At 32.5% G+C, this 10,716-nt stretch overlaps 1 long non-coding RNA gene across 1 annotated transcript; it reads right to left on the reverse strand.

Annotated features, from left to right (window-relative positions):
* LOC109133410 lies at positions 1,959–3,934 on the reverse strand. Its single transcript, XR_002038516.1, has 4 exons — positions 3,832–3,934; positions 2,916–3,746; positions 2,523–2,834; positions 1,959–2,435 (listed from the first exon to the last, which is right to left on the reverse strand). It is a non-coding gene; the product is annotated as an uncharacterized LOC109133410 (long non-coding RNA).

Here is a 10,716-nt window from a genome sequence, read left to right on the forward strand (position 1 = left end):
CAGCCGGTGTTGTCACTAATGCGAAAATCATATCTGATTGCCTTACTTGGTGCTCAAAATCTGATTTAGGAAGAATCAATAACGACTGCAACAGTTTAGACGCAGCAGGAGAAACTGACGGTATAGATGTCTCAGCTACTTCCTTGGAAGGGAGTAGTGTAATCGTACGTCCGCCAAACAAAAAATGATAAGTGTTGTCTTTGCCACCATGGTTGGCGTCACGGTCATATTGCCATGGTCGCCCTAACAATAAATGGCAAGCATCCATTGACACCACATCACAATGAACAGAGTCCTTGTAAGAACCAATGATGAAAGAGACCAATGCTTGCTGGGAAACACGGATATCTATTTTGTTATTGAGCCACACAAGTTGGTAAGGGAAAGGATGAGCGGATGAGTGTATCCCCAGTTTGCGAATAGCTTCGTCAGAGATAGCGTTTGTGCAGCTTCCAGAGTCGATGATAAGCTTACAAATTTTACCGTTGACTGTACAGGTTGAACGAAACAGAGAAGTATGAAGCCAAGATTCTTTTGTAGACCGTGGCATCAGACTACTTCGACGGAGAACTAATATTTGAGAACTTTGGCCTATGTCACCGCCAATAACATCAGCATCATTATCTTGGTTAGAATCAGAAAGGTAATCATCATAGTGAGGCTCGTCGGTGATTGTTGTCTCCTGTGTAAGCAACCCGCGATGAGTCTGGTTGGGGCAAGCAGTTTGACGATGACCATTCTCCCCACAAGTATAACAACGCAAAGCACTGGTTCGGGGTTGTCTTGAAGCGGCAATGGAATCAGCAGGAGCTCCTATTTTAGAAACACTAGCACGTGTGGAAACAGATTCCGTATGTGGGCTGGAACTAGTTTCCCCTGTAGGCGGAGCTTGAAAATGAGTTCGTGAGCTACTGGATCCCCAAGTGTGACGAAATTTAATCTCCATACCCAAAGCACGTTGATGAGCCTCAGATACTGTAGTGGGATTAAACTATTGCAACGGTATTTGAAGTTGTGTTCGTAAATCCCCAATAAACCTAGAAACGAGTTGGTCCTCTCTTTCAAGTAACGTAGTGCGAGCAACCATCTCAAAAAAATCTGTAGCATACTCATCCACAGTGTGTGACCCTTGACGCAAATTCTACAGCTTTGTATACAATGTGCGCTCATAGTTGTAAGGAAGAAAACTTCTACGCATATGTTTTTTAAATTTTTCCCATGAATCAATTTTTGATTTTCCTGAGCAGCGTCGAGATTTTTTGAGCTGAGTCCACCATGCCATGGCCCTGCTCTTGAACCATGTTGCAACTAGAGAGACACAAACATCATAGGGGACTTTTTTAAAGTCCAAAACTTCTTCCACCATGTTAAGCCAATCAAGAAATTCTTCTGCCTTAAGACTCCCTGAAAATTCTGGAATATCGAGCTTGATTCCGGATTCCCAACGAGCAACTAAAGAGGTACTGGTGTGGGTTGTTGTTGCGGTGAAGAAGAATTTGTTGATTATGGTCTTGGCCGATTGGGGCTGCAAACACATTGTCGACGATTTCGTCATCAGAGTCATAAACATTCTCCTCCCTTGGATGACGGTTCTGGTTCTGTTGTTGCTGCTGTTGTAACACCGTCGTCAACGCGTTTGTGACTGCTTGTTGCAGAGCCGCTTGTAAACCCGCCGTAAAAGTCTTCAAGGTTTGTCGGAACTCTTCTTGTTGATCTTCCATGGTGATGTTTTTGCGTGGCGCCATCGAGAAGGTGATACGCAATGTCGGATCGAGCTTTAATTGATCTGATACCAACTGGTGTAGCAGTAGCTACGATAATACAAAGTCCTTGTTTAGTCAAAGAATTCCCAAGAACAATGTCCTCTTGATGCGTTGAGAACTCGCAAGTTCTGCCGTAACAAGGAAGTTTAGAGTTTAAAAGCTCTTGATCATAATTCAATAATAAGGTGTCTTACATCGTAATAGGTCATTCTCTTATATAGAGAATACAAAGCCTATTCTAACTTAGAAAAGAAGAAACTTAACTAAACAGCAAAGGAAGTAATACATAATTATAATGTAAAAACTGATATGTTAAAACAGAGGAAAAAAGGAAGCAGAGTAAAGAGGAAAGCTTCTAGATGCTCCCTGCATCAGTACTTAAGAATTTCAAAGATAGACTATCTTGTCATTAGGCCAAGCAACAGTTGTGCCTTGTGCATCTGCGATGAATTACACTTCTGAATTTGGCCTCCACACTTTAGCATTATCAATCATTGAAACATCAACCCAGACCTTGCAAGCATTTGGTCCTAAGGGTCTGTTATGGACTGTCTCTGCAGGATCAGTTGAACACACTCGACTCTCTGCAACTGTCTTTTCAGAATTTTTGCAATCCAACAGGAAGCACTACTTGTTTTTCCCTTTGCTGGAACCAGAGTTTGAACTTGCATTCTACCACATCAATAACACAATCATAACACAATCATCAGAAATTCATCATTAAAATGTAATACACATCTTAGCAACATCAATACTTACCCCAGGCGAGCTTCTGACTGAAGGCACCTCTGCATTCCAACTGATGCGTTTTATCTTAGTAAGTGGCCATTGGATTTCTCTATAATGTGCATCAGCCATCACATGGAGTTCAGATGTTGGTCTCCACAGATAAGACGCATCCCTCAGAACAAGATCAATTTTCACAATGCAAGCATTCATACCAATAGGAATGTTGTTTATCATTTGTTTCGGATCAGTGGATCACAAAACACCCTCAGCAATACATTCACCATCATCAGAATTCCAATCAAAAAGTTTGCATCTTTGAAGTGACTCAGCTGATATGGTATCCTAATAGTGATTCAAATATATTAGAAACTAAAATTTTGATTCCTAGTTGTGATAAGAAAGTAAATAAACTATGAAGATTACCTTGGAACGAGAAGTTATGTTCGGACTTGTTGAGATGTCTTCATCCAAAATCACCTTATCACCTTGCCATGGAATTTTGAGTCCCACAGCTTCCCCAAGTGTGACAATGTTTTGTGTAGGCCTCCACAACTGTGAGCTTGTGTGTATTACAGATTTCACAATAACAGTTGCAGCATTAGGACCAAGTGGAATGCGACCAATCTTGTATAGTGGATCAAAAGAGCAGAATTCTCCTTCACCGATAACGATATCTTCATCTGCAATCCAATCTAGCAGCTGACACCTAACTCCTCCACTAACATGACTTACACCAGATTGAGCTCCCACATTATCAGATTTTTTCTAACAATAAGTCGTCAATAGCTGATCAAAGAAGTTCTCTGACATCCCAATCTTCACTTTGATGTTGTAAAGAACCTTTATTGCAGAAACCTTGTTATACTTGTGACAAGTTGAGTATAGTGCAGTTTCAGCATCCTCTAACTTTTCCCTAAACTCTGCTTCTTCTGTAGTATACGCCTCAGATGGATGTTCATCACCAACTTCAGACTCAAAATAAGCTGTCCTTATCAAGTCATAAGCCTCTTCCTCTGAAGTTAGAACATCTCCAGATGTTCTCTCTCTCCTGTCCCCATGATTAAACCAACATGATTCCTCTTGTACTTCAAATCCATACCTCTCATCACAATATGATCCACTACAGTATCTAGCAGCTGATGGCAAACATTCCGACAATCGACACATGGACAGAGAATCTCTGCAGGATTATCAATACTACTTGATGCTACATACACAAAATTTTTTGCTCCAATCTCATACTCAAGGCTATTCCTAAGATAATAATTTAAGAAAAAAAACCAAAGTTCAGAATCACTATAAATGAAACCATCTATGAAAATAACAGAGAGATGCATACCTTGGAAGCCAAGCCCATGCCTTTTCCATATTAGACCAATGTGACCCAATGTCCACCACCAATTTATACATACATTATCATAATAACTTTAATGATCAGACACTCACATTAGACACAAAATGTATAACAAAAAGGTAGAGAAATAATATCTTACACAAGTCAAAGAACAATGTAGGAACGGACAAAAAGTTTGAAGATTATGAATCAAGAATCTGCAAACAAAAAAACGACATGGATTATCAGAATCATTACAACACAACTCATCTTTAATTGAACAGCTACAAAGCCGTAAATACCTTGTAATTCTTGTACTGAACAGCTACAAAGCCGCAACTACAGATCCGCAAATCCAACTACAATTCACAATTACAAGTCAACAAAATATCATCAACAACAATCAGACAAAACTGGTTGGTTCTATTTACTAGAGTCTTTGGCCTCTCAACAACAATCATACAAAACTGAGTCAATTCTAATTCTTTTTATACCAAATTAGCTTCATACAGAATCTAAACGCAGAGCAAAAACACAGATTGAAAGTCGAACACCAAACTCACATAAGAAGAAATCGATTCCAATCATACAAACATCAATCCAAAACCCAATTACTTCAGAAACAACTGAAACAAAGCAAACCCAACACGAAATAAAAACTAAATCTTTTACAAAAATGAAAACCCATACATATTTTTTACCTTATGAATCAAATTCGGCGATCGATATGAGAGGGATTAGACTTAGAGGGATCGATAGTGGAAGAATCAAGCTAATTGGGATCTATGGTGTTTCAGATTTCGACTTTCAGAGATGAAGGGAGACAAGAGAATAGAGACGAGATCGAGAAAAGAAAAACCTAATTAGAAAACCTTTTTTTTTCTTTTTTTAACTCATGTTTTTTTGTCTTTTTCTTCCAATTTTGGAGCCAATGACAAATTTGGTTCCCGGGTTAACCTACAATAACGTTTTAAGTTTACCTATGCTATAATAGAACCAACACTAAGCGCCACTCTAAAATAATTTTTCGCGCACAACCTACCATAGCGTTTACCTTTTGGCAAATGCTATCTATAGTTTCTCTATACTCAATTATAGCATAAAAATAAAAAACGCTATAATGTAATGCTATTAATACCCTTAATTCCTGTAGTGATTGGCCAAAGTATCGTTCTGAGGTGTCAAGGATCACTGAAGTAGTACGGGTGATGGGGAGGTTTCCTTTAAGCTCTCCTCACCGAAAGCCAATGCTTTGGCTAGGGATATTGCTTCAAGTGTGACACGGGATGGACGATTCAACTCTTATTTGGCTTTGGGTGGTCCGGCATGGTTACACAACTTGATTGACCGTGACAAACGTGATGGAGGTTGAGATCTTGCCTATTATGGATGGCTCTTTTCTTCAAAACTTTGGTTTTCTTTTTGATGTGTTATCTCTTTGATTCTTCTTTGTTTTGCAACTTTTTGGCCATTTTATGAATCCAGTGTTAAAAAAAAAAACAAGTAAAAATAAATAATTGATTTAACTCATCTTTTTTTCATCTTTTTCATCTTTTTTACGTGTAATAATTAGCCTAGCAATATATGTTTGAGGCATTTGCAAAAATATCATTTTTCAATACATTTTTGCAAAATACCCTCTTTTATTTTCCATTTTCAATAATACTCTTTTCTATGTATAATATGATTAAATTCTAAATCCTAAACTCCAAATACAAAACTCTATCTCCTAAAACTATATTTTAAATGTAAAATAGAGAATCTAAATCTAAAAAATAAAATTCTAAAAATTAATATTATACTCCCTCTGTTTCATAATATAGGATGGTTAGAGAAGTATTTTTGTTTCATAATATAGGATGTTTACAATTTTCAATGCAACTTTTTGATTAATTTTATATTTTATATTATGCAGTTTTGTTTATGATTGGTTAAACTTTGTAAAAGTAACTATTTCTTAATATGCGTGTTTTAACTAAAACATCATATATTTTGAAACAGAGGGAGTACAATGTAATTATGTAAAAAAGGATATCTATAGAATGGTAATAGATAGTCAGCACGGGAAATGTTTGCATAAATTTTATTGTGTTTGTTTGTTGTAAAATAATAGTAAAAGATTTATTTGATTTACTCTATAGATTTTATAATTTTTTAGATTTAATTTACTTACTTTCATACTTTGATTTTAACCCGGTATATGTTACAATGTTCAAATCTGTGAGTTATATAAATATGGTAAAATCTATAAAATAAAACAAAACTCGTGTTGAAGCGGTCGTGTTTAGAAATCTCGATTTAAGTTTTTATTTTTTTAGTTGTATATATTATTGAATAAAATCTAACATTTTTGATTTCTTAGATTCTAACAAATTATCATTGCATCTATATACAGTTTAATAAATTAGATATAATATTTTATATTTAAAATATAAGCAATGTTATATCTTAGTTTTAAAATGTTTTTGTCATTATTAAACGATGTAGATATGCAAATATTTAATAATTTTATAAATTTGATTAAATTTTATAATTGTTCTAAATAGTTTATTATATTGTTTCCAAAAATTTCTGAATCAATAAATAAAATCTGTTAATTAATTTTATTAAATAATTTTGAAAATATTATTTTCTTATTTTATAAACTAATTTATTTTTTTGTTAATAATTAAATTAAATAAAATGTCATAGTGTTTTATAATATGCTAGTAGAATTAAACTTTAATAATATTGCTTAAATAAGTATATAGAAATCTTTAGCTATTTCTTCCTATGTTTTATCATAAATAATATCTATAAAAGTTAAGTGGTAAAGAATGTAAATTGAAAAAAAAAAAATATTATTTTGAATTAATTGTTTTTCTTTAAAATTACACACGTAATTTAGATTGTTGGAATCTCACATACACACTCACATGCGTGTGTTGTTCCTTCTTTCAAGGTCCCCACACATATCTTTAATCGATGATCCTTAGCTTGTCACTCTTATAGCCACTCATATAAACGAAGCTTAAGCCCCTTGACACTACCATTAAAACCCCATAAGCTTTGTTTTTTCCCACTTAGAGCTTTTCCATCAAATCTTCCATGACATTACATAACCTAAAAGCAAGACGCTTTTACCTTTTTTAAACATTTGCTTATCGTGAAGATGAGAGGAGTCCACGTTTTCAGTTTATGTTTCTTCTAAGATTCCTCTTCTCCACGCGTCTCTTAACGCGTATCCCATCACCGACTCTTTTCCTTAAATGTGTACGAGAAACCATTTTCATTTCTTTTCCCAATAAAAACTTGTGAATCCCAACTATTCAAAGTTTCTTTATGATTAAATAATTACAACAACATTAAGCGTTACGAATTCAAGTTCTGTACGTTTTCTCTTTTCTTGTTTCTATTAACTTAACAGTGATATGGATTTTTGTGTAACAAGAAAAATAAAAGACTGATTTGTTTTGAGAGTTGACATTAAGGAATTGCATGTAACGCGCGCTTAAGAGGGAAGTAATTAAAGTAAAGAGTTGTTTCCACTTTTAATTAAATCGCAGCCACAAATAATGGGGTTTCTTAAAAATGGCTTAAGTGTACTTAAACTTTTGTATGATACGCCAAATCAAGTGCCCTTTCAAATATGGAAACTATTTAACTTTGCTTTAACGAGTAGGTTTGCAACCACTCATAGTCCTTTTTTGTACATTTAAAATATAATATTTATTTAATTATTGTTACGATAATCTACATTAACATTTTTTAATTACATTTTGTATTATGCCTTTTTAGTTTTGTTTATTTAAAAATTTATTTACAACATTAACTCATAAAAATTTCCATAACTAACATTACTCTAGATTTTATTTCCTAAATATTTTACATTTTTCATTCCAACTAAAAAATAACATTAATCAATATGGAAATAGAAACTATCACATTTAACAACATATTCTATTGTGTTTTGAAAATATCTGAATCATTCGCAAACAAAGAAAACAACAATTTGATTCCCATTTTGTTTTCTAAACCTATGAAATTTGATTCTTAATTTAAGAAAAACTTCAATTGATATTTATTTAAATATCATAATTAACATATATAAACTTCTTTAAAAATTTTAATTATTACGAATATGTAAAATTAAAAAAATTCTAAAATACTATATAATGTATTTATATAGTAGATGAGTTATAAAGAGGACATGTTGGAATTAATAAAATATTATTAAATTTGTGTTTGAAGTATATTAGAATATTTGACATAAAATCAAGTTAATTTAACTAAGATTGTATAAAATAATTAAATCATTAGGAAAAATGTGACTTAATCACAGCGTATAAATTACTATTATGTATTTAAATCCCTTATTTTTTATTATGATAATTAAAAATCAAAATAGAATATCAAAAATTAAACAAAACAAACTAAATATAATAAACAAATGGTCAGTGTGTTTCGGATTAAAAACAATATAAATATTTAGCCGCACAACAATCGGAAAATTTAGTTATTATTTTATTTACAAAAAAACTAATATTTAACAAATAAATATAATATAAAATATAAATTATAATAAAAATTATATGTCCGCGGTGTACCGCGGGTTAAAATCTATCGTAATATGTAATAATAGTGTTATTACTTATTAACCTCACAAAATTATATATGTTTCAAAATAGGGTTGGGTGTTTCAAAATAGGGTTGGGTGTTACGGGTCTGATGATACGTACCAGCATGGACTTGGGGGTACCCAGACAACATATTCAACTCGTACCCAAATCAAATGGGTAACTCAATATTTTCGTTTGTATCTAACGCACATTTGCCTATGTATGTTAGTCCATTTGAATTAAAGTAAGTTACTAAAATACAATAAATGTTTTAATTCCTATTTAAAATAAAATATTAAAGTTACGCGGGAATTATATTTCTAAACTCACTTATTTTTGATAAAGGTTAGTGTATTTTTTCCTTTTCAAATACCCAAAACCTAATTAAGCATCTCTTAATCAAAATTATTTGCTTAATAAAGGTTAGTGTATTTGTTTATTTTGCGTCTGTACTTTACAAAATTATTTTATGGAAAAGTTTACATGATTAAATAAGTAAAATGTTCGAAATTTTGTTTATAATTATTTTTTAATTACATTGAGTTAATCAAAGATTTTGATTAGATGACCATTGATCATGTATATTGGCATGCAACGAGGTTGCAAACTGTTATTTAAAGAAGAAAAAAACTCTTGGTATATATAAATTGGTTACGTCAAAGTCCATCTAATCACGACTTTTGTTTTTGATCAAAATAAAAGCATGTTATCGCGCCTAGGAAAAAAAAAAAAAAAAAGAGAGATAGACAATGGATGAGGCAACAAAATCAAGTACTATTTGATCATTGAAGTGTGAAGGGTCATAAATTTGTATCTGGATGTAAAGGGCTATATTATTAATGTTTTGTTAGGAATTAGTCACTTTTCACTTTATGATAAGTGGATTTTAATTTGGTTAGGGATTAGAGTGAAGTTAACTTTTAGAGTGTCAAGATCGTTGTGTGTCTCCATCTTTGTACTTTCTTTTCCATGTCCTTAATTTAATTTTTAAACGAATAGAAATAGAGTATAAGTTCAAGTTATCTATATTTAATTCAGTTAATTAGAGTCGCAATTTTCTTAAAGATATAAATTAATGTACTTTTTATTGATTTCTTTATGAGAGATGCCCTACAAAAGCATATAGTAACGATCAATCGAATTGTTGAAGTACATATATAGCGAAGTTATTCTACATTACCGGGTTATACCGTCAAATCTTTTTATGGTCAACGATGATGTGAATGTATAGGATAATCTAGATGTTGACTGTGTACAGATTGAGTTTATTACGTACTAGGATCCTTTCAACCGGTATGCAATCCGAGCTAAACCAAAATTTATAAACCGATTCAAGAATCAAGCTTTACACTTAATTCACTAATTCAGCATAACTGGTTTAATACTTTTTCTTAGTCAAATAGTCAAACCAAACCACTACAAAATAAAATTAGAGAACTCTAAACATAAATTGAATTTTTTTGATATTATTATTATTATTTTTTTAACTCAAGTTATGCGAATTGTGTGTTAAAGATAAGTGCCAAAAACGATATCCACGTTCGGTCCAATAGCGATACCACTAAATCATTTGGCTTACGTACTAATTGTCTTCGTAATATTTGGTAATATCATGTTGGAATGCAAAACTGAAGAATAAAATATGTGCCAACTATGTAAGTAGCGTTGATAAATCGACTGCTAATCAAAACTAACCTGATGATGATGGTCAGTAAACTTCATTCTAACAAAGTTAATATATTGATTTCAATTTATAATAAAATGTAACATGTACTTAGCGCGTTAACGTGTTTGGGAAATCAGCATGGAAGTAAAACAACTGTATAATCTACCTAAGCATTTACTAGCTTGGACAAGATATATTTTTTTAGTTACTCGACCTCCTTTTGTCTTTTTGTTTGGGAGAAAAATATCTGATCATCTCATGGTAGAAAGCCCAAGAAGGCCTCCTCTGTACAGATTTTAAATTTTTATGTAAATTTCAATATATGTATACTAATACTCTTGAAATTAATTTCATCTATCATCCATGGTTAAGTCTAATAACGCCATGAGTTGGTACGAGAATAATAATACATACAAATCAAGTAGCTATGTATGTGAAACTATACGGGAGCACATGCATGTATGCGTGCATCATCCATGCATTAATGCATCAAAGACTCTTCAGTCTAATTAATACTTATATACATATGGACATGGATGGATGAAACCATGTTATTATAGATGGTTAGGTTTAAAAGATACAAATACATAGTCCCCATGTGGTTATTAGTATAGTAGAATGAAAACA

The sequence above is a fragment of the Camelina sativa genome, chromosome 6 (genome assembly GCF_000633955.1).
Source record: "Camelina sativa cultivar DH55 chromosome 6, Cs, whole genome shotgun sequence".
In the NCBI taxonomy this organism is placed as follows: Eukaryota; Viridiplantae; Streptophyta; class Magnoliopsida; order Brassicales; family Brassicaceae; genus Camelina; species Camelina sativa.